Raw genomic sequence first — 26,052 nt, 5'->3', positions numbered from 1 at the left:
GTCAGTCAATCTGGAAAACTTCAAGAACTTTGAAAGTTTCTTCAAGTGCAGTCGCAAGAACCATCAAGCGCTGTGATGAAACTGGCTCTCATGAGGACCGCCACAGGAAAGGAAGACCCAGAGTTACCTCTGCTGAAGAGGATAAGTTCATTAGAGTTACCAGCCTCAGAAATCGGCAATTAACTGCACCTCAGATTGCAGCCCAAAAAAATTATTCACAGAGTTCAAGTAACAGACACATCTCGACATCAACTGTTCAGAGGAGACTGCGTGAATCCGGCCTTCATGGTCGAATTGCTGCAAAGAATCCACTACTAAAGGACACCAATAAGAAGAAGAGACTTGCTTGGGCCAAGAAACACGAGCAATGGACATTAGACCGGTGGAAATCTGTCCTTTGGTCTGATGAGTCCAAATTGGAGATTTTTGTTTCCAACCGGCGTGTCTTTGTGAGACGCAGAGTAGGTGAACGGATGATCTCCGCATGTTTGGTTCCCACCGTGAAGCATGGAGGAGGAGGTGTGATGGTGTGGGGGTGCTTTGCTGGTGACACTGTCTGTGATTTATTTAGAATTCAAGGCACACTTAACCAGCATGGCTACCACAACATTCTGCAGAGATACGCCATCCCATCTGGTTTGCGCTTAGTGGGACTATCATTTGTTTTTCAACAGGACAATGACCAAGAAGGAGAGTGATGGAGTGTTGCATCAGATGCATCAGATGACCTGGCCTCCACAATCACCTGACCTCAACCCAATTGAGATGGTTTGGGATGAGTTGGACCACAGAGTGAAGGAAAAGCAGCCAACAAGTGCTCAGCATATGTGGGAACTCCTTCAAGGCTGTTGGAAAAGCATTCCAGGTGAAGCTGGTTGAGAGAATGCCAAGAGTGTGCAAAGCTGTCATCAAGGCAAATGGTGGCTACTTTGAAGAATCTAAAATCTAAAATATTTTTTTATTTGTTTAACACTTTTTTGATTACTACATGATTCCATGTGTTATTTCATGGTTTTGATGTCTTCACTATTATTCTGCAATGTCGAAAATAGTAAAGATAAAGAAAAACCCTTGAATGAGTAGGTGTGTCCAAACTTTTTACTGGTACTGTAGGTGCACTGTACTATACTCAGTACACACACACAAACCACACGCATGTACGCATGAACACACACACACTCACTCTGTCTGACTGACAGCCTGCTTCCTGTACCAGATCACATGTGGGAAAACAACATGTGGGCATCTGGTTCTCAACCAAAGAGAAGCAAGGTAACTACTGTAGGTAAAAGTAGCCTATGGAAGTGCTACAGTAGGTAGAGGTCTGAGGGGTTTGTGTTTGGGTTATTAGACAGTATTGTTAATATGAGAAAAAACTATTCAGAATTCAGAATAAATACAATACTGTAAGAGTAGACAGATGTTGAAATGTTTTAATGAAATACAAACATGATGATCTTTGCCAGTGGGTGACAAGTTGTACAAAATGGTATTGATGGTTTAATTTCCGTATACCAAGTACCTGATAATCCACCAAGGTTGTGAGGACTTCTGAGCTATGAGACACTCCCCACCAACCCTCTTCCAGGGCCCCATATTCAATCTAGTCTTATCTAGTCTTAATCATTATGACCTAAAAGGCTAAGCTGATCCTAGATAAGTACTCCTACTCTTAGACTTTGTGAATAACCCCCAGTGATCTGGGCCCGTATTCACAAAGCGTATCAGAGTAGGAGTGCTGATCTAGGATCAGGTCCCCCTCTTATTCATTATGATTTAAAGGGCAAAACGGATCTTAGATCAGCACTCCTGCTCTTCGACTGTGAATAATCCCCAGTGATCTGGTTTATGCTGTATCCCCTCACAGGCTATAAAGTGTTTTAAGCTCTGTGGCCATAAGGAAAGAGGAAAGCACTGGTCACTCACATTATATCTCCCATGGCATTTGTTTATAGCCCTCCGTCCTCCTCTCTTCCTCTCTTTACAGCTCTCTACTTCACTCCAATCTTTATCGTCTTCAAACAAACGCACCTGTCCAGGCTCCAGTCCTTCTGAATGCTTCCCCTTCTTTTCCCTGTCCTTTTCAATCTAGCATACTGTTTAACTGGCTGCCTTCAGACCATGCAGTGGAGCACTGTTAAAACCTCACCTGTGTGGGTGTGTTGAGTGTGATGGAAGGTGTCATGCGCAGGAGGGTAAATCACCAAATACAGAGTTTATTCCGTCGTACACAAATGTGCTGGATAGCGACACATGGAAACAGGCACAGGGGAAACTATCTACCCTGGCAAATACACGGTACGGGATACTCCAAAAATATACAGGCACAGGGGAAATATCTACCCCGGTAATACAAAGGGAGAGTAGCTCCACCGAGCTACACTACTCTCACAAATAACAATCACCCACAAGGACAAGGGGGGCAGAGGGAACACTTATACACGGACTAATGAGGGGATATGAACCAGGTGTGTGTAATTGACAAGACAAGACAAATGGAATGATGAGATATGGAGCGGCAGTGGCTAGTAAGCCGGTGACGACGAACGCCGAAACCTGCCCGAACAAGGAGGGGAGGCAGCCTCGGCGGAAGTCGTGACAGTGTGTGTGTGTGTGTGTGTGTGTGTGTGTGTGTGTGTGTGTGTGTGTGTGTGTGTGTGTGTGTGTGTGTGTGTGTGTGTGTGTGTGTGTGTGTGTGTGTGTGTGTGTGTGTGTGTGTGTGTGTGTGTGTGTGTGTGTGTGTGTGTGTGTGTGTGTGTGTGTGTAGTAGTGTTAAATCCTCGACCTGGCCTCCTCCTGTGGTTTTAATTCAGGAAATTAAATAGATTAATTTAAATAACTATGATGATTCTTCAAAATTCATGCATTGATTTTCAGACAGGAATTTGAAACATGACTGAAACAGACTCAGACAGGACTGAAACAGCCAGACTTCCTAGGATGGAGAGGCCCAGACAGAGTAGACGGTTTGTCTGTCAACAATCTGCCTGTCTTCCACTTCCCTCCCTCTCTTTTCCTCTCCTCACTTCTTCACCACTCCCATCGCTCTGGTCTCCTGCTCTATTTAGTCCCCAAGGACCAACCACTGCCTCGCCACAATACCACTTTAGCAAAACCTCTTTATGTAGACTCTCTTCCTTTCTTTCTTTCTCTCCGTCCTTCCTTCTGCCTGTGTGTGCCTCTCTTTTTCGATCTGCCTTTTTAATAAACACCTGGCCAGTTAGTGACATGACAATGAGCCCTCAGCGCTGTTCCTCACAGATGCGTCATGTTCCTATTTTGAAGGGGCATTGATAGTCAAATTCAATATCATTGAATTAAGTATGTGTAAAATAAACTGCATCTTGTACATTTATATCCTACAAATGGATAGGAGGGAACATTTGCAATAGGCATGACGTCTATGTTTCCTCAGCTGCAAGAGGAAAAGGAAGCAGTCACTTCCCAGTAGTCTGGATGTTTAGTAGTTTCTCCAGAAGCCTCAGCACCATGTCAGGGTCCTATTCGTTAGGGTTAGGGTTAGATTTTTTTTTTTTTTAAGGTTTTACAATGGAAAACAAAAATGTGCATTTCTTATTGGACAAGTGCGGGTAGTCCCTCCCTGATTCAGTCTGTTTTCTTCCGTTTAGTGCTTAATGAACAGGGCCTAGATCTGCCCAGTTTTGGTGTGGAGTCAGGGATCTAGCGGTTGGAAAAGCCAGCGGGGCAGCAACAGCATGTAGCACTTTGGCAGCAGAGAAGAGAAGATTGGTGGTGGTAAACTAAAATGTCCTGATGACTGCTGGGGGAAAAAAATTACGTAGGAAAATTGCTCAGGACTGGGACAGGGAAAGACATGCTGGGATAAATGAAGTATGGTGGAGAAAAAGCAAGAAAATAGCCTTGGAAGAGCTAGGGAAGACCTTGGAAATCCCCAGAAGAAGAAAAAACATTACGTACTGTAGATCAAAAGTGCAATGTGGGTAACATCTCTGTCTTCGACTGTGCCACGGGTCAAGGAAATTATACTTATGTCATACCAAACTTGGTGAGTTTCCACTTAAAGAGAATAAAAACAACCCGCAAACCATTTTAGGTATTGACTAAAATAACAAATATATTACTAGAGATGACACTGGCAGGGCCATAGCTACATATGAGGACACTGAGGTCCGAGCCTTGGAAATAATACAAAATAAAAATAAACATTTAGGGACTATCGGGGTCTCAACTTACTGTTGAGAGTTAAACAAGTAGAATACACAAGGTGCAATTTCGAAACTTGGTTGTGCATCAGCAGTTTTTTGTTGTGCATCAGCAGTTATATGTTACAAACTGACAGCCACTTAATTAACCCATGTCAGTTAAAATGTTTTAGATTGATAAACTAATCTAGTTAGTCTAGTTAGCTATCTAAACTTAGTAGTAGTAGTAATCATGGCCGAATTACACATGCCCAGGGGCCCTGACCTCCAGTGGGCCCCCATTGATTTTGTTAGTCACTCTCGCTCAGATATCATATTAACATGGCATAAGTCATGGCAAAATGTGTAGAATTGCAGGAAATTAGCTTGAAACACTGCTAAATGTTCTCCCCAACCCATGGCAAAATGTGAAGAATTGCAGGAAACTGCAACAACAAAATAAGTTATTTAAAGCAAATGTATTTGTTTACCATTTGTTAATGAAATACTTTTTCTACCAACAGATACCTCTGTACATATAAAATGATAGTTTTTAATCCTGGTGGTGAGTTAAGGTGAGTTAATGTGTAGCGGTTAATTGTATAGCTAATAGGCTATGTGTTTGCAGATTGACTGAGGTGAATGAAGCTACAGCAACCAATGTGACAATGGCTGGGGTGATTTTTGCTTGTTTTTGCTGTTCTCCAAATAAAATAATAATATAATATGCCATTTAGCAGACGCTTTTATCCAAAGCGACTTACAGTCATGCGTGCATACATTTTTGTGTATGGGTGGTCCCGGGGATCGAACCCACTACCTTGGCGTTACAAGCGCCGTGCTCTACCAGCTGAGCTACAGAGGACCACAGACAGGACTAGGACACTCTAAAATAGCATTTTAGAGTGTATAAATGGTATAGAAATGCAGTAAATGAGGTTCAACTTTCTTAAAAAGTTGAGCTTCAACTTTCTTAAAAATTCCTCCGGGCCTTACTAAAATTCAGACCCTGGCTACAGCCCAGGACACTGGCCTAAATGCCACAGCAATAACCTGGACCCAGATCTGTTTGTGCTGTCTTGCCATCTCCTATGGTCAAAGTCACGCCAAATTGTGCAAGACAAGACAATCAGATCTGGGACCAGGCTACTGCGGCAATGCTTTTACCTCTTGGAAACCAACTCCAGGAAGGAATAGTGTCTTTGAAGAATTCTGTGATGTAAAAACTGTTGACTGTCGGCTTTCGAGATAAATGAGAGACAACAGATCTGTCTCATCCTTTTGATTACCCAGAAAATCTGCTTTCTTCTGTAAACATAAATTCCAAACCCTTTCTGCTCATCGAGGCTTTGCTCTGATCTGGTTTTCAGGCCTCGTAGACAAGAGCTTCTACTAACCAAGGACTGAGTCTGCATTCTTCCAGACTCACCCCCTACCGTGATATCGTTAACATCTCAATGACATGTATTTATGTCGTCTTTGTGCGAAAGTGCAGGTAAGTCAACCTGCCAGGTTTAAAACCTCTCAGTTCAACATCTGGACGTTCTAAACCATCTGGAGATCGGCAGTAAATCATGCCTTCCTTTTGTAAATCCACTAAAACGTTTGTGAGCCGTTTTCATCTCAGAAGTTTCCCCCTATAGACTTGGCTTCACTGACCATGCACTAATTTGTCACCAGCCTCCTATTTTAGCTTGTGTAACCAAATCAAATCAAATCAAATCAAATTGTATTTGTCACATGCGCCGAATACAACAGGTGTAGACCTTACAGTGAAAACAAAAAAATACAATATAAAGTAATACGAAATAAAAGTAACAAATTATTAAAGAGCAGCAGTAAAAATAACAATAGCGAGGCTATATACAGGGTGTACTGGTACAGAGTCAATGTGCAGGGGCACCGCTTAGTCGAGGTAATTGAGGTAATATGTACATGTAGGTAGAGTTATTAAAGTGACTATGCATAGATAATAAACAGAGAGCAGCAGCAGTGTAAAAGAGGGGGGGGGGGGGCAGTCTTATGTTCAGCAGTCTTATGGCTTGGGGGTAGAAGCTGTTTAGAAGCCTCTTGGACCTAGACTTGGCGCTCCGGTATCGCTTGCCATGCGGTAGAGAGAAAAGTCTATGACTAGGGTGGCTGGAGTCTGACCATTTTTAGGGCCTTCCTCTGACACCGCCCGGTATATAGGTCCTGGATGGCAGGAAGCTTGTCCCTGGTGATGCACTGGGCCACACGCACTAAACTCTGTAGTGCCTTGCGGTCGGAGGCCGAGCAGTTGCCATACCAGGTGGTGATGCAACCAGTCAGGATGCCCTCGATGGTGCAGCTATAGAACCTTTTGAGGATCTGAGGACCCATGCCAAATCTTTTCATACTCCTTAGGGGGAATAGGTTTTGTCGTACCCTCTTCACGACTGTCTTGGTGTGCTTGGACCATGTTAGTTTGTTGGTGATGTGGACACCAAGGAACTTGAAGCTCTCAACCTACTCTACTACAGCCCCGTCGATGAGAATGGGGGCGTGCTCAGTCCTCTTTTTTTTTCCTGTAGTCCACAATCAACTCCTTTGTCTTGATCTCCTGAGGGAGAGGTTGTTGTCCTGGCACCACATGGCCAGGTTTCTGAACTCCTCCCTATAGGCTGTCTAGTCGTTGTCGGTGATCAGGACTACCACTGTTGTGTCATCGGCAAACTTAATGATGGTGTTGGAGGATCAGGGTGGCGGATGTGTTGTTACCTACCCTTACCACCTGGGGGCGACCCGTCAGGAAGTCCAGGATCCAGTTACAGAGGGAGGTGTTTAGTCCCAGGGTCCTTAGTTTAGTGATGAGCTTTGAGGGCACTATGGTGTTGAATGCTGAGCGGTTGTCAATGAATAGCATTCTCACATAAGTGTTCCTTTTGTCCAGCTGTGAAAGGGCAGTGTGGAGTGCAATAGAGATTGCATCATCTGTGGATCTGTTGGGGAGGTATACAAATTATAGTGGGTCTAGGGTTTCTGGGATAATGGTGTTGATGTGAGCCATGATCAGCCTTTCAAAGCACTTCATGGCTACAGATGTGAGTGCTACGGGTCGGTAGTAATTTAGGCAGGTTACCTTAGTGTTCTTGGGCACAGGGACTATGGTGGTCTGCTTGAAACATGTTGTTATTACAGACTCAGACAGGGAGAGGTTGAAAATGTCAGTGAAGATACTTGCCAGTTGGTCAGCGCATGTTCGGAGTACACGTCCTGGTAATCCGTCTGGCCCTGCGGCCTTGTGAATGTTGACCTGTTTAAAGGTCTTACTCACATCTGCTACCGAGAGCGTGATCCCACAGTCGTCCGGAACAGCTGATGCTCTCATGCATGTTTCAGTGTTACTTGCCTCGAAGCGAGCATAGAAGTAATTTAGCTTGTCAGGTAGGCTCGTGTCAATGGGCAGCTCGCGGCTGTGCTTCCCTTTGTAGTCTGTAATAGTTTGCGAGCCCTGCCACATCCGATGAGCGTCGGAGCCGCTGTAGTACGATTCGATCTTTGTCCTGTATTGACCCTTTGCCTGTTTGATGGTTCGTCGGAGGGCATAGCGGGATTTCTTACAAGCTTCCGGGTTAGAGTCCCGCTCCTCTACCCTAGCTCAGTGCGGATGTTGCCTGTAATCCATGGCTTCTGGTTGGGGTATGTACGTACAGCCACTGTGGGGACGACGTCATCGATGCACTTATTGATGAAGCCAGTGACTGATGTGTTTAGAATCCCAGAACATATTCCAGTTTGTTCTAGCAAAACAGTCCTGTAGCTTAGCGTCTGCTTAATAATAATAATAATAATATGCCATTTAGCAGACGCTTTTATCCAAAGCGACTTACAGTCATGCGTGCATACATTTTTGTGTATGGGTGGTCCCGGGGATCGAACCCACTACCTTGGCGTTACAAGCGCCGTGCTCTACCAGCTGAGCTACATCTGACCACCTTTTTATTGACCAAGTCACTGGTGCTTCCTGCTTTAGTTTTTGCTTGTAAGCAGGAATCAGGAGGATAGAATTATGGTCAGATTTGCCAAATGGAGGGCGAGGGAGAGCTTTGTACGCGTCTCTGTGTGTGGAGTAAATGTGGTCTTGAGTAGACAGCTATGAAGAATATAGATGAAAACTCTCTTGGTAGATAATGTGGTCTACAGCTTATCATGAGATACTTTACCTCAGGCGAGCAAAACCTTGAGACTTCCTTAGATATCGTGCACCAGCTATTGTTTACAAATATACATAGACAGCCACACCTTGTCTTACCAGAGGCTGCCATTCTATCCTGCCGATACAGTGTATAGCCCGCCAGCTGTATGTTATTTAGGTCTTCGTTCAGCCACAACTCGGTGAAACATAAGATATTACAGTTTTTAATGTCCCGTTGGTAGGATATTCGTGCCTGTAGTTCATCCACTTTATTATCAAGCGATTGTAAATTGGCCAATAGTATTGATGGCAAAGGAAGATTAGCCACTCGTCGCCCGGCTCCTTACCAAGCACTGCGAATGATGGGGATGAAGGCCCTGTCGGGTGTCTGGAGAAAATCCCTCTCGTCCGACTCATTAAAGAAAAATTATTCATCCAGTTCAAGGTGAGTAATCGCTGTTCTGATGTCCAGAAGCTATTTTCGGTCATAAGAGACGGTAGCAGCAACATTATGTACACGGTTGGTTAAGAGTCCATAAAACGGCAGCCATCCCCTCCGGCGCCATCTTTTCCACTGAGAGGAAAGGAGACAACCACAGGGGAGACAACAACAGGGGAGCGGAGTAGAACGAACCAATGCAACAAACAACATCTAAGATCTGACCAGAAAGAACACAACATCCAGAAGAACACAGCATCTCTAAGTTCTGAGCAGCTTATTCCATACATTTAGCTAGAGATACAAGTTAAATTGTTTACAAGATATTTTGATTTCCAACACAATCTTCAAGAACATGCATTTGAAAATTCTCTGACAACCACAAGGGGAGAAGATCTTTACAAAACCCCTCCCCAGCTGCCCCTGATCCGGACTGTGGTGTGCATCCCAGGATGAAGGTTGAACTGCACTCTGTCCCTGGTGAAGATCCAAGACTATTGTTCCTATCCGGCTAGAAGGACCATGAAAAAGAATGCCACCCCGAAAGAGGTGCTGATTTAAGATTGGAACAGGTTTTTATATAACTTAATTTCTTCACAGCATATTTCTAACACACGCATCAATAACATATACAGTGAGGGAAAAAAGTATTTGATCCCCTGCTGATTTTGTACGTTTGCCCACTGACAAAGAAATGATCAGTCTGTCATTTTAATGGTAGGTTTATTTGAACAGTGAGAGACAGAATAACAACAAAAAAATCCTGAAAAACCCATGTCAAAAATGTTATACATTGATTTGCATTTTAATGAGGGAAATAAGTATTTGACCCCTCTCAATCAGAAAGATTTCAGGCTCCCAGGTGTCTTTTATACAGGTAACGAGCTGAGATTAGAAGCACACGGATTCTATTATTGACTTACCTTTTATCTAGAATCTCCAGTTGATACCAGCTAGCCAGCTAACTAGCTACTTGCTATTAGCCACCGTTAGCGGTTTTCACCCAGAACATCAGATTTTCTGCCGGAATAACTGAATCACTGGACATTAACACCGGATCGCAACTAGCTAGCCGGAACAAAATTGGATGTTGCTGTTTGGCTAATCACCACTGCCCCTGAAGCAAGCACCAGTTAGCCTTGAGCCAGGCCCATATCCCGGCTATCTATCTCTCTGTCTACCGGACGGGAATAGCCAGCTAACTAGCTACTTGCCATTAGCCACCGCTAGCGGTTTCTCACCATTGTCCGTGGCTTGCACTATCTACCAGCCAGCTCTAGCCTGGACTATTATCGGCCAGTCGCGAGCCAGGGCCTTCTCCCGGCTATCTACCTCTCTGTCAACCGGACGGGACCACCTAGTGTTGACATGGAGCCCCACCGATCCAACACGACTGGTCTGCCGACGAACTCGTCTGATGCGATTACAACAGGTTTCCCCTTACGACGTCGACCACGAATATCCATCTGCTAGCCCCGGCCCGCTAGCACACGCTAGCCGTGGCCTCTTGCTCGCTAGTGCTATAGCAGCCCCCGAACTACCTCCAAACTCTCCTATTGCTGTTCACCGGACCTTATGATAACTCAGCTATACAGCTGATGCCTGCTGGACTGTTCCTTTATACGGTACCGCATCTTGTTTATGTTTAGCCTCAGCCCAAACTTTGTCGCCATTACCAGCTGTTGTCTTAGCTCTCTCGAATAACACCTGTGATTGCTTTATGCCTCTCTCCCATGTCAATATGCCTTGCTTATTGCTGTTTCGGTTATTTCTTATTGTACTATTTCACTATTGATCCCCCAGCCCAGCTCAACCTGCCATAGAGAGCTCCTTTGTCCCACCCCCATACACGCGGAGACCGACTCAATCGGTGCCTCCAGTGATGCTATCTCTTTCATCGTTACCCAACGCTTAGGTCTACCTCCACTGTACTCATATCCTTCCATATCCTTTACTGTACATAATGCCCTGAATCTATTCTACAACGCCCGGAAACCTGCCCCTTTTTTCTCTGTACCCAACGCAGTAGAAGACCAGTACTTAAAGCCTTTAGCCGTATCCTTATTCTACTCCTCCTTTGTTCCTCTGGTGATGTAGAGGTTAACCCAGGCCCTGTAGCCCCCAGTATCACTCCTACTCCCCAGGCGTTATCATTTGTTGACTTCTGTAACCGTAAAAGCATTGGTTTCTTGCACGTTAACATCTGATGCCTCCTCCCTAAGTTTGAGTTATTCACTGCGTTAGCACACTCCGCCAACTCTGATGTCCTAGCAGTGTCTGAATCCTGGCTTAGGAAGGCCACCAAAAATTAAGAAATGTCCATCCCCAACTACAACATTTTCCGTCTCGATAGAACTGCCAAAGGGGGTGGGGTTGCAATCTGCTGTAGAGATAGCCTGCAGAGCTCTATCATACTATCCAGGTCTGTGCCCAAACTTCTACTTCTAAAAATCCACCTTTCCAGAAATAAGTCTCTCACTGTTTCCGCTTGCTACAGACACCCCTCAGACCCGAGCTGTGCCCTGGACACCATATGTGAATTGATTGCCCCCCATCTATCCTCAGAGTTCATACTGCTTGGTGACCTAAACTGGGATATGCTTAACACCCCGGCCAACCTACAATATAAACTAGATGCCCTCAATCTCACACAAATTATCAACGAACCTACCAGGTACAACCCTAAATCTGTAAACATGGGCACCCTCATAGATATCATCCTGACAAATTTACCCTCTAAATACACCTCCGCTGTCTTCAACCAGGATCTCAGCGATCACTGCCTTAATGCCTGCATCCGTAATGGGTCCGCGGTCAAACGACCACCCCTCATTACTGTCAAACGCTCCCTAAAACACTTTAGCGAGCAAGCCTTTCTAATTGACCTGGCCCGGTTATCCTGGATGGATATTGACCTCATTCCGTCAGTAGAGGATGCCTGGTTGTTCTTTAAAAGTGCTTTCCTCTCAATCTTAAATAAGCATGCCCCATTCAAAAAATTCAGAACTAAGAACACATACAGCCCCTGGTTCTCCTCAGACTTGACTGCCCTTGACCAGCACAAAAACATCCTGTGGCGTACTGCATTAGCATCGAACAGCCCCCGTGATATGCAACTTTTCAGGGAAGTCAGGAACCAATATACACAATCAGTTAGGAAAGCAATGGCTAGCTTTTTCAAACAGAATTTTGCATCCTGTAGCACTAACTCCAAAAAGTTTTGGGACACTGCAATGTCCATGGAAAATAAGAGCACCTCCTCTTTCACTGTCACCACCGAAAAATCTATAATAATCGAGAATTTCAACAAGCATTTTGCTACGGCTGGCCATGCTTTCCACCTGGCTTCCACTACCCCGGCCACCAGCTCTGCACCCTCCGCTGCAACTTGCCCATGCCCCCCCCCCCCCCCCCCCCCGCTTCTCCTTCACACAAATTCAGACAGCTGATGTTCTGAAAGAGCTGAAAAATCTGGACCCCTACAAATGAGCTGGGCTAGACAATCTGGACCCTTTCTTTCTAAAATTAGCTGCCGAAATTGTCGCAACCCCTATTTCTAGCCTGTTCAACCTCTCTTTCGTAACGTCTGAGATCCCCAGAGATTGGAAAGCTGCCGCGGTCATCCCCCTCTTCAAAGGGGGTGACACTCTAGATCCAAACTCTTACAGACCTATATCCATCCTGCCCTGCCTTTCGAAAGTTTTTGAAAGCCAAGTTAACAAACAGATCACCGACCATTTCGAATCCCACCGTACCTTCTCCGCTATGCAATCCGGTTTCCGAGCTGGTCATGGGTGCACCTCAGCCACGCTCAAGGTCCTAAACGATATTATAACCACGATCGATAAAAGACAGTACTGCACAGCCGTCTTCATCGACCTGGCCAAGGCTTTCGATTCTGTCAACCACCGCATTCTTATTGGCAGACTAAATAGCCTTGGTTTCTCTAATGACTGCCTCGCCTGGTTCACCAACTACTTCTCAGATAGAGTTCAATGTGTCAAATCGGAGGGCCTGTTGTCTGGACCTCTGGCCGTCTCTATGGGGGTGCCACAGGGTTCAATTCTCGGGCCGACTCTATTCTCTGTGCATATCAATGATGTTGCTCTTGCTGCTGGTGAAGCTCGGATCCACCTCTATGCGGACGACACCATTTTGTATACATCTGGCCCTTCATTGGACACTTTGTTAACAAACCTCCAAATGAGCTTCAACGCCATACAACACTCCTTCCGTAGCCTCCAACTGCTCTTAAACACTAGTAAAACTAAATGCATGCTCTTCAACCGAACGCTGCTTGCACCCGCCCACCCAACTAGAATCACTACTCTCGGCGGGTCTGACCTAGAGTATGTGGACAACTACAAATACCTAGGTGTCTGGTTAGACTGTAAACTCTCCGTCCAGACTCACATTAAGCATCTCCAATCAAAAGTTAGATCTAGAATCGGCTTCCTATTTCGCCACAAAGCCTCCTTCACTCATGCTGCCAAACATGCCCTCGTAAAACGGACTATCCTACCGATCCTTGACTTCGGCGATGTCATTTACAAAATAGCCTCCAACACTCTACTCAGCAAATTGGATGTAGTCTATCACAGTGCCATCCGTTTTGTCACCAAAGCCCCATATACTACCCACCATTGTGACCTGTACGCTCTTGTTGGCTGGCCCTCACTACATATTTGTCGCCAAACCCACTGGCTCCAGGTCATCTATAAATCACTGCTAGGCAAATCCCCGTCTTATCTTAGCTCACTGGTCACCATAGCAACACCCACCCGTAGTCTGCGCTCCAGCAGGTATATCTCACTGGTCATCCCCAAAGCCAACACCTCCTTTGGCCGCCATTCCTTCCAGTTCTCTGCTGCCAATGATATGAATGAACTGCAAAAATCTCTGAAGCTGGAGACTCTTATCTCCCTCACTAACTTTAAGCATCAGTTGTCAGAGCAGCTTACCGATCACTGCACCTGTACACAGCCATTCTGAAATTAGCCCACCCAACTACCTAATCCCCATATTGTTATTTATTTTGCTAATTTGCACCCCAGTATCTCTATTTGCACATCATCTTTTGCACATCTATCATTCCAGTGTTAATACGAAATTGTAATTATTTTGCACTATGGCCTATTTATTGCCTTACCTCCATAACTTACTACATTCGCACGCACTGTATATATATTTTCTCTTTATATTTTTGACTTTATGTTTTGTTTACCCCATATGTAACTCTGTGTTGTTGTTTTTATCGCACTGCTTTGCTTTATCTTGGCCAGGTCGCAGTTGTAAATGAGAACTTGTTCTCAACTGGCTTACCTGGTTAAATAAAGGTGAAATAAAAATAAAAAACACTCTTAAAGGGAGTGCTCCTAATCTCAGCTTGTTACCTGTATAAAAGACACCTGTCCACAGAAGCAATCAATCAATCAGATTCCAAACTCTCAACCATGGCCAAGACCAAACAGCTCTCGAAGAATGTCAGGGACAAGATTGTAGACCTACACAAGGCTGGAATGGGCTACAAGACCATCGACAAGCAGCTTGGTGAGAAGGTGACAACAGTTGGTGTGATTATTCGCAAATGGAAGAAACACAAAAGAACTGTCAATCTCCCTCGGCCTGGGGCTCCATGCAAGATCTCACGATCATGAGAACGGTGGGGAATCAGCCCAGAACTACATGGGAGGATCTTGTCAATGATCTCAAGGCAGCTGGGACTATAGTCACCAAGAAAACAATTGGTAACACACTACGCCGTGAAGGACTGAAATCCTGCAGCGCCCGCAAGGTCCCCCTGCTCAAGAAAGCACATATACAGGGCCGTCTGAAGTTTGCCAATGAACATCTGAATGATTCAGAGGAGAACTGGGTGAAAGTGTTGTGGTCAGATGAGACCAAAATGGAGCTCTTTGGCATCAACTCAACTCACCGTGTTTGGAGGAAGAGGAATGCTGCCTATGACCCCAAGAACACCATCCCCACCGTCAAACATGGAGGTGGAAACATTATGCTTTGGGGGAGTTTTTCTGCTAAGGGGACAGGACAACTTCACCGCATCAAAGGGACGATGGACGGGGCCATGTACCGTCAAATCTTGGGTGAGAACCTCCTTCCCTCAGCCAGGGCATTGAAAATGGGTCGTGGATGGGTATTCCAGCATGACAATGACCCAAAACACACGGCCAAGGCAACAAAGGAGTGGCTCAAGAAGAAGCCCATTAAGGTCCTGGAGTGGCCTAGCCAGTCTCCAGACCTTAATCCCATAGAAAATCTGTGGAGGGAGCTGAAGGTTCGAGTTGCCAAACGTCAGCCTCGAAACCTTAATGACTTGGAGAAGATCTGCAAAGAGGAGTGGGACAAAATCCCGCCTGAGATGTGTGCAAACCTGGTGGCCAACTACAAGAAACGTCTGACCTCTGTGATTGCCAACAAGGGTTTTGCCACCAAGTACTAAGTCATGTTTTGCAGAGGGGTCAAATACTTATTTCCCTCATTAAAATGCAAATCAATTTATAACATTTTTGACATGCGTTTTTCTGGATTTTTTTGTTGTTATTCTGTCTCTCACTGTTCAAATAAACCTACCATTAAAATTATAGACTGATCATTTCTTTGTCAGCGTGCAAACGTACAAAATCAGCAGGGGATCAAATACTTTTTTCCCTCACTGTATCTGGAAATAGCAACAAATGTAATATTCATAAACACCACATATGATATAGTGGTTTTGTTTAGGCAAGACCGAACTACAGTAGATTTACAAGTCAACACCCTCAAGAAAAGCAATTCCACTCTCCCATGCCATTACTATTTATCCCTACCCATCATCCTACTGATGATAGTGCTTACAAGCCTCTTGCTTTTCTTTCCATCCCAAACGGCTTTGCCAGAATGTTATGGCCAAGCTGCATATGTCTACAGGATGAAGATCTATGGCCCCAAGACACAAACACCCGTCATTTCTGTGTTTCTGTTGGCCAATAATCTCCTGAAACACCATGGATGAGAGCAAATGTAAACTTGGTAGCATGCTGTTCAGTCATTCCTTCTGGCAGTGGGTCAATGCTGGAGGCATTTACTACAGGCTTTACCACAAACGATAGAGAGATGTGGGTATATTTTTCTAATTTATCCTTAAACTGTGTCCATTCAACCTAACCTAATTATTCATTCAGCATTTTTGAATGTAATGGCAATATAGTATGTTAGCACTCTCTTTTGTTTCTAACTTCATTAATATCTTTAATTTTGATGTAAGACATTTGAATGTGGTGATGTTGATTGATTTTCAGAGCGATGGTTTGGTCAGAACTCAAACTTTCTACATCTGAATCGTTCATTACAGGGCATGAGACCAAGCTTAACTGTACATAACAGATAAAACCACATTCAGAACAATAGATTAAAAGGGAAACTGTCTCCATGTGTCTCCATGAGTTGCAGCCAGCTGCTGTATTCTATGTGTGTGTGTAGACAAGAGGGGGATAGTACTTACACAAAGTCCTTATTAAAAACACTTTCACTAGACAGAGTCCCTCAGCTGACAGGGGATAGAGTAGGCCTCTAATGCAGGTGCACTTCTCTGGCAGAGAGCCCAGGGAGGGGGGAGAGAGAGAGGGAAGGAGAGAGAGGTAGGGAGAGGGAGACGGAGGCATGGAGAGAGCACATGGCACAGTACTGGTCAGATCTGACAACAATCTACATAGCTAGGATCTTAATTTGCAGTTTGCTACAGCAGGAAAACAATCCTGCAGCAACAGGAAATGTGAATTATTATGTGGATTATAATTAATAGACATTTTTGTAGGAGTTGATGTATTTTTCGGAAAGGGAAAATGAAGTCAAAAATGTCAGTGGAAATTACAAATTTTAGAAGCCTTTTTAAACCTAAATCTACTGGAAATACACAGGAAAGTTCTCCTGCAATAGGGTGATCCAATGAAGATCCTACATCTGTATATGGGACGCAATGTTGTCTCAACGTTATTCTGATGTTGTGTAACAGCGTAGAATATACTACTGTCCACTCCTGACCACTGAAATCACCAGCTGGGTTAGGCCCTTTCAGATGATACTTCCCCAGAAATCAATCATCATTGGGCAGATGTTTTCAGCTTTATTGGCAACTTGGAGAGCTTTTTATAAGTGTATCTTTTTACACAGGTTTTTATTGCAAAAGCTATACACAAACACTCTTAGTTCTGCACATTATCTGTCACTAGAACATTAGAACATTCTAGGAACAAACATCCATTATGCAAAAGTTCTAGAACAGCACTATTGTTCCAAACCTAATGACTGATATGAGACAGTTCACAGCCCACCTCAACACCTTGGCTATGGCCAACCATTATGGAAAAAGACAGCCAGCCCTCCTAAATGAAGTATTTCTGAGATGTACTCTCAATCTCATTCACAGTGATTTTCTACAGCCAACCATGCAACAATTGAGACATATCTTCCATAACCAGTAGTATTTTCTCTCCTAGCCTGCTGAGAAGAGGGACCTGACCATGTTGCTGTTTCTCATTGCGTGGTGACTTATTATTTACTGTAACGTTCACAGTAGCCACAGCTGTATGCCTTGGAGTCAAATAGGGGGTTAGAATGAATACTCACTGTCTGGGAAGATGTATCAAGTCCTCAGTGCAGGAAACTCACACATAGCCACAAATATTAATTCTAATGAAGACACATTATAGAAAGTGGGAGATTAATAATAACGCATACATTTTATTTATAATAATACATAATACAATAATACATTCAGTATGTGCTTTTCAGGACACTCAAATACACTTTACCTAAGGCAGAAGGCCTGTAAATGCCCTGTATGACTCTAAGATGAGGTGTGGTGTGTGTGTGGGCACTGGCAGGTGTCCGTCAGTGTCAGCCCCTGGGGAAATCCCAGTCACATGGGACCAGACTGCGTGTGGCAGGAGGCTCTAACTAATCTCCCACTCGCTAATCCTGGGCTGAGACCAGTGGCAGAACCATGGAAGCTTCTGGAAGCCATTTGACCTTTTCTCTCTTTATAAATTGAGTTTTAGATTGATTTTCCGATCTCGTTTATGGACTACCCATGAATATGGAGAGGGTGTGCAAAGAATAATTTTATTGTGTTTTTAGCTGACTGTCAAGCATATAACGACATGTATGCAATATAATCTTGAAATAATACAAAGATAAAAGAGGTGTAATTTGTCTCTCAGAAAAAGAAAACATTATACTTTAAAACAAAGTCAGTGAACCCTCAAATATTGGCCATTCTGTGAAGTTGCCAAATGTTAAGACTGATGCAGTTTCACATTAAGTCAACAAGTTCTGGGCTCAGGTCTTGCATGGAAAGAAAATTACAGCATTTGTTGAACAGATGTTTGTGTTGTGTTCAAAGTGAACGATCTGGCAGGTCTAAGGATGGCTGCTGTGCTGTATGTGAAGAGCGGTTTCCAGTGAGAAAATCAGTGAGTAAAAGTAAATCATAATAATAATAATTCCTTTGAGCATTCAATCACAGTCAACTTCAATCAATTAGTATATTCCTTATGTTAGGTCCAGTAATGCATTGAAAGCTTTTTCTGTCCTGAAGAAAAATGAAATTAATTCTTAGAAGAACGAAAATACACACACACAATAAATGTTGTTTAATAGTTTGGAATTAAGATAGTTTCCTTTATAGCCCTGCTTTTTATTAAAACATTAAATTTGCAGTGTTTATGGCCACTTATTAAAACAGTTTGTTTTATTTCAAATAACAATGACATGCTTGGATAGAGGCAGTCAGGCTGTAACATAATATATTGTGCAGTACACATTATGTAAATTATGTAAAATCTTATATTTAAGACCAACGGTAAAATGTGAGCAGGTGATACAATTCTAGTTCTGTTATGTCAGCTGAGACTTAGGGCTGGATTCAATCCGTATCGCCAAAGTATCGCAGAAGATCTGCGTTAAAATGTAAATATAATTTTTGATTACGTCGACATACTGTAAGCAGTGTTTATCATGAATGCACTCTCCACGAACGCGGGAGCATTGCCTTTAAATTTCAATTGAGCTATAACGTGTTACGAATTGGCTCCAGACCTTAGTGTTCCTATTTCATGTTTATTACCATAATCAATTGCACAGCTATTAATGAAGAGTTATGACAGCTGATTGCAAGTATCTTTTTCTTTTTTGTGACCACATTTTTTTATTGTTTCTAATACTTTTCTGATGAACATGATTGTGATAGCTAAGTCATTGTTTTCTAATTATCTTTAACTGTATAATTTACATACATGAACTTGGAAAGTATTCAGACCCCTTTACTTTTTCCACATTTTGTTAGGTTACAGCCTTATTTTAACATTTATTACATTGTTTTTTCCCTCATCAATCTACACACAATATCCCATAATGACAAAGCAAAAACGTTTTTTTTTTAATTTTTGCTAATAATTATTTTCAATAATAATTAAATAAATCAAATCAAATCACATTTTATTGGCCACGTGCGCCGAATACAACAGGTGTAGACATTACAGTGAAATGCTTACTTACAGCCTTTAACCAACAGTGCATTTATTTTTTAATAAAAAAGTAAAATTAAACAACAACAAAAAAGTATTGAGAAAAAAGAGCAGAAGTAAAATAAAATAACATTAGGGAGGCTATATATACAGGGGGGTACCGGTGCAGAGTCAATGTGCGGGGGCACCGTATAGTTGAGGTAGTTGAAGTAATATGTACATGTGGATAGAGTTAAAGTGACTATGCATAAATAAATAAGTAGCAGCAACGTAAAGTAGCAGCAACGTAAAAAGATGGGGTGGGGGTGGGGGTGGCAGTGCAAATAGTCCGGGTAGCCATGATTAGCTGTTCAGGAGTCTTATGGCTTGGGGGTAGAAGCTGTTGAGAAGTATTTTGGACCTAGACTTGGCACTCCGGTACCGCTTGCCGTGCTGTAGCAGAGAGAACAGTCTATGACTAGGGTGGCTGGAGTCTTTGACAATTTTGACAATTTTGAGGGCCTTCTTCTGACCCCGCCTGGTATAGAGGTCCTGGGTGGCAGGAAGCTTGACAGGGATTTAGGCCTTGTTCGGGTGTCTGTAGGATATCCTTCACGTCTGACTTGTTGAAGAAAAAATCTTCGTCCAATACGAGGTGAGTAATCGCTGTCCTGATATTCAGAATGTCTTTTTGGTTATAAGAGACGATAATATTAATAATATGCCATTTAGCAGACGCTTTTATCCAAAGCGACTTACAGTCATGTGTGCATACATTTTTTTTTTTTGTGTATGGGTGGTCCCGGGGATCGAACCCACTACCTTGGCGTTACAAGCGCCGTGCTCTACCAGCTGAGCTACAGAGGACCACGATGGCAGAAACATTATGTACAGAATAAATTACAAATAACGCGGAAAAACACACATAATAGTACAATTGGTTAGAGGGCTGTAAAACGGCAGCCATCTTCTCCGACGCCGTTATTGTGAAGAAATATTACATTTACATAAGTATTCAGACCCTTTACTCAGTACTTTGTTGAAGCACCTTTGGCAGCGATTACAGCCTCTAGTCTTCTTGGGTATGATGCTACAAGCTTGGCACACCTGTATTTGGGGAGTTTCTCAAATTCTTCTCTGCAGATCCTCTCAAGCTCTGTCAGGTTGGATGGGGAGCGTTACTGCACAGTTATTTTCAGGTCTCTCCAGAGATGTTAGATCGGGTTCAAGTCCGACCTCTGGCTTGGCCACTCAAGGACATTGAGAGACTTCTCCTGAAGCCACTCCTGCGTTGTCTTGGCTGTATGCTTAGGGTCGTTGTCCTGTTGGAAGGTGAACCTTCACCCCAGTCTGAGGTTCTGAGCGCTCTGGAGCAGGTTTTCATCAAGGATCTCTCTGTACTTTGCTCTGTTCGTCTTTGCCTCGATCCTGACTAGTTTCCCAGTCCCTGCCACTGAAAAACATCCCCAAGCATGATGCTGCCACCACCATGCTTCACCGTAGGGATGGTGCCAGGTTTCCTCCAGACGTGACACTTGGCATTCAGGCCAAAGAGTTCAATCTTGGTTTCATCAGACCAGAGAATCTTGTTTCTCATGGTCTGAGAGTCTTTAGGTGCCTTTTGGCAAACTCCAAGCGGGCTGTCATGTGCCTTTTACTGAGAATTTGCCTCCGTCTGGCCACTCTACCATAAAGGCCTGATTGGTGGAGTGCTGCAGAGATGGTTGTCCTTCTGGAAGGTTCTCCCATCTCCACAGAGGAACTCTAGAGCTCTATCAGAGTGACCATCGGTGTCACAATCGTTATAAACAGCGGACCAAGGCGCAGCGTGATATGCGTACATCTTTTATTTAAGTACACCACAACACAAACAAAAACAACAAACCAAACGATACGTGAAGTCCTAGGTTAGATAACACCAACACAAACCTTCCGGAACCAGATCCCACCATAAACATGTGCCAACAGGCTGCATAAGTATGGTCCCCAATCAGAGACAACGAGCTACAGCTGTCTCTGATTGGGAACCACCCTGGCCAACATAGAAATACACGAACTAGAATGAAACACATAGAACACTAAACAATAAACCTACACACCCTGGCTCAACATTAAAGAGTCCCCAGAGCCAGGGCGTGACAGTACCCCACCCCAAAGGCGCGGACTGCGACCGCGCCAACCAAACACAACAGGGGAGGGGCCGGGTGGGCATTCTGCCTCGGCGGCGGATCCGGCTCCGGGCGTGGCCACCACTCTCTGTCTACCCCCCCGTAGCGCCCCTGGTCTGGTCTGGCCCCGCTGGCCGGAGCAGGACTGGACATCGGTGGAGCGGATTGCTCTGGCTCCGGTGTGGAGCAGCTGACCGGTGCCGGACCAGGCACCGGCTGACGACGCGCACCACTGGCTTGGTGCGGGGTGCAGGAACAAGCCGGACCGGGCTGGCGACGCGCACCACTGGCTTGGTGCGGGGAGCAGGAACGGGCCGGACCGGGCTGACGACGCGCACCACTGGCTTGGTGCGGGGAGCAGGAACAGGCCGGACCGGGCTGGCGACGCGCACCACTGGCTTGGTGCGGGGAGCAGGAACGGGCCGGGCCGGACTGGGAACACGCACCACTGGCTTAGTGCGAGGAGCAGGAACGGGTCGGGCCGTACTGGGAACACGCACCACTAACTTAGTGCGGGGAACAGGAACGGGCCGGACCGTACTGGGAACACACACCACTGGCCTTGTGCGGGAAGTAGAAATGGGTCGAGCCGTCCTGGGAACACGCACCACTGGCTTAGTGCGGGGATCAGGAACGGGCCGGACCGGACTGGTGACACACACCACTTGCTTGGTGCGAGGAGCGGGACTGGGTTTCCTCATTAACCTCTGCTGCCTATTCAGTTCCTCTCGCCGTGCCTCTACACTCTCCTTCTCCCTTAACGCCTCCTGTAGCTCCTCCCTCTGACCAATTAACTCCTGCTCCCTCTGGACCAATAGCCCCCGTAACCTGGTGGCCTCCTCTCCTAGTCTGCAGATACGCCCTGTCGCTGCCTCCTGCTGCCCCGTCGTCCACGCCTTGTGACCCCTCCAAAAATGTTCTTGGGGTTGCCTCTCGGGTGTCCGTCGTCAGCACGGTTGGCGCCGTTTCTCCTCTCCTGCCTGGGCATCCTCCCTCATTGCCCTCCGGTAGCGGACGGCCTCCTCCTCCGTGATCTTCCCCCAACCGAGGAGGACATCCACTAGAGTAACCTCCTGTTCCTTACCCGGCGTTTGTTCCTGAACACGCTGCTTGGTCCTGTTTTGGTGGGATCTTCTGTCACGATCGTTATAAACAGCGGACCAAGGCGCAGCGTGATATGCGTACATCTTTTATTTAAGTACACCACAACACGAACAAAAACAACAAACCAAACGATACGTGAAGTCCTAGGTTAGATAACACCAACACAAACCTTCCGGAACAAGATCCCACCATAAACATGTGCCAACAGGCTGCATAAGTATGTACCCCAATCAGAGACAACGAGCTACAGCTGTCTCTGATTGGGAACCACCCTGGCCAACATAGAAATACACGAACTAGAATGAAACACATAGAACACTAAACAATAAACCTACACACCCTGGCTCAACATTAAAGAGTCCCCAGAGCCAGGGCGTGACAATCGGGATCTTGGTCACCTCCCTGACCAAGGCCCTTCTCCCCCGATTGCTCAGTTTGGCCGGGCGGCCAGCTCTAGGAAGAGTCTTGGTGGTTCCAAACTTCTTCCATTTAAGAATAATGGAGGCCACTGTGTTCTTGGGGACCTTCAATGCTGCAGAAAGGTTTTGGTATCCTTCCCCAGATCTGTGACTCGACACAATCCTGTCTCGGAGCTCTACGGACAATTCCTTCGACCTCATGGCTTGGATTTTGCTCTGACATGCACTGTCAACTGTGGGACCTTATATAGACAGGTGTGTGCCTTTCCAAATCATGTACAGTCAATTGAATTTACCACAGGTGGACTCCAATCAAGTTGTAGAAACATCTCATGGATGATCAATGGAAACAGGATGCACCTGAGCTCTTTTTCGAGTCTCATAGCAAAGGGTCTGAATACTTATGTAAATAAGGTATTTCTGTTGTTTATTTTTAATACGTTTGCAAAAATTTCTAAAAACCTGTTTTCGCTTTGTCATTATGGGGTAGTGTGTGTAGATTGCAGAGGATTTTTTAAAAATTTAATCCATTTTAGAATAAGGCTGTAATGTAACAAAATGTGGAAAAAGTCAAGGGGTCTGAATACTTTCCGAAGGCACTGTATACAGTGCCCTCCTGAATTATTGGCACACTAGGTAAATATGAACAAAAAAGGCTTTGAAAAAATGCCATTGTTGTTTATCAGCTTGATCTTACACTGAAAATATCATATGAGTCTAACCTTTATTTGCGTTAAAATAAAATAAAATATATTTTAAAAAATTGTCATCAAGAAATAATTATTTTACTCTAAAATGTCACAATTATTGGAACCCCTACATTTAGTACTTTGTACACCCTCCCTTTGCCAAGATAACAGCTCTGAGTCGTCTCCTATAATTTTTGATGAGGTGGGAGAACACACAGGAAGGGATTTACATTTACATTTTTACATTTCAGTAATTTAGCAGACTTGAGACCATTCCTCCATACATAAACTCTCCAGATCCTTCAGAGTCCTTGGTCCTCGCTTGTGGACTCTCCTCTTCAGCTCACCCCACAGGTTTTCAATGGGGTTTAGGTCAGGGGACTGGGATGGCCATTGCAAAAGCTTTATTCTATGGTCAGTGAACCATTTTCTTGTGGATTTGGAGGTATGCTTTGGATCGTTGTCCTGTTAGAAGATCCAACGACGGCACAGTTTTACCCTCCTGGCATAGGGAGACAGGTTTTGGCCTAAAATCTCCTGGTACAGTTCTTGATGGAGTCCATGATGCCATGTATCCTAACAAGGTTCCCAGGGCCTTTGGAAGTAAAACAGCCTCACAACATCACAGATCCACCACCATACTTTACAGTGGGGATTAGGTTATTTTCTGCATGACCATGGCTCCTTTTATGCCAAACCCACCTCTGGTGTTTGTTGCCAGAAAGCTCTATTTTAGTCTCATCTGACCATAGAACCTGGTTCCAATCAAAGTTCCAATGACATTTAGCAAACTCCAGGAGCTAAGGTTTGTTGTTTGGTGACAGCAGAGGCTTTCTTTCAGCAACCCTTCCAAATAACTTGTTGGCATGGAGGTGTCGTCTAATTGTAGTTTTGGATACTTGGTGACCCCAAAATTTAACCAACTTCTGCAATTCTCCATCTGTGATCCTTAGAGATTTTTTTCCACTGTGCGTGGGGGGAAAATACACTTGCGTCCTCTTCTAGGCAGGTTCATCACAGCGCCAGTTGTTTAACATTTGGAGATGAGTATTTTCAGGCGTGTAGCTATCTTTTTATAGCCATTGTCTGATTTGTGAAGGTCAACAAACTTTTGTTGCATTTCATTTGTGTGTTCTCTGGCCTTTCCCATGTTGATGGATGACTAATGAAGTTTAGCCTGTTTCTCACCTCACATGTATAACCTAGTGAAACAGGAAAACATGGATGACCACTTAAGAGTTCCCAAAGACTCAGATTAACTTTAAAAAGTAAAATCTAAATCGGAATTTACATCAATTAGATTTTGTTCCTAAGAATTTCTAGGGGTGCCAATAATTGTGACACGCATGTTTTTGAATAAAAAAAATTCTCAATTATGTTTTTTTATTTTTGGTACAATTTTAACTCAATTAAAGGTTTCATTCATATGATATTTTGAGTGTAAGATCAAGCTGAAAACAACATCCTTTTTTCAGATCCTTTTTTGTTCATATTTACCTAGGGTGTCAATAATTCAGCAGGGCACTGTAATATACACATTATACTATGATGTCTGTATTGTTTATTATAGCATCTAGTTTGGCTGCAGTATTAATATGCGTGACTGAGTCCTTTATCGCTCCAGGTGTGAAGTCACTATCTGCACCCTTCCCTTCAGTTCCTGGCCCAGACCAGAACCATTTCTCCATACCAGCTATTGTAAAAGCGGCTCTTATGCCAATAAATAAGGCTCTAAATGGCTAAAACAGCTGTCACTCATGGTCCCCTGCCAGTTTATTGGAGGACTTGTGGTTTCCTGCATTTCGTCATCCAATTTCAGCCGGCCATAATCTTGTGATTCTGAACAATTTCCTGAGCACGAGTCCAATCCCTTAGTCTCTCGTATTCTGCTCTCTCCACTATCACAACTATATCTATAGTATAATATTAGACTTAAGAGTATTATTATTATTATGTTATTACACAAATTCCATCATTATTGTATTAAAAAGTAACATAACCAGCAATTACCCTATTTGCCAATATCTGACAAATTTTGTGATGTTGAAGAACTTGATGGTATGGGTCAGTTGGAGCCTTGAGTAGGCCTAGAGCATTTATTTGGCAGAGTGCTGTTTGGTTCAGATCTTTATAATATAAAACCCAGGTAAAGAAGATACACTGTTGGCCATAAACACCCTGGAATGCTAACCAGTCATGAAGCCTGTGATGTGACCTGATCTGCGAGTTATGCCTAATTATTTAAATAAACATGTAGCTAGCAGTTGTAGATTTTTCACAGATGTACTTTTTTAATGAATCGCAGATTACCAATGTCTTGGACATGTCCCAAACTGTCTGTAAAAACGGTGAGAAATTCAACGCAGGCATATCCATGTTTAATGTTATTCTCAAAGCAACTCAGTCACTGAG

Source organism: Coregonus lavaretus, assembly GCF_964263955.1.
Source record: "Coregonus lavaretus genome assembly, chromosome: 7".
Classification (NCBI taxonomy): Eukaryota; Metazoa; Chordata; class Actinopteri; order Salmoniformes; family Salmonidae; genus Coregonus; species Coregonus lavaretus.
This window is presented reverse-complemented; position numbering follows the sequence as displayed.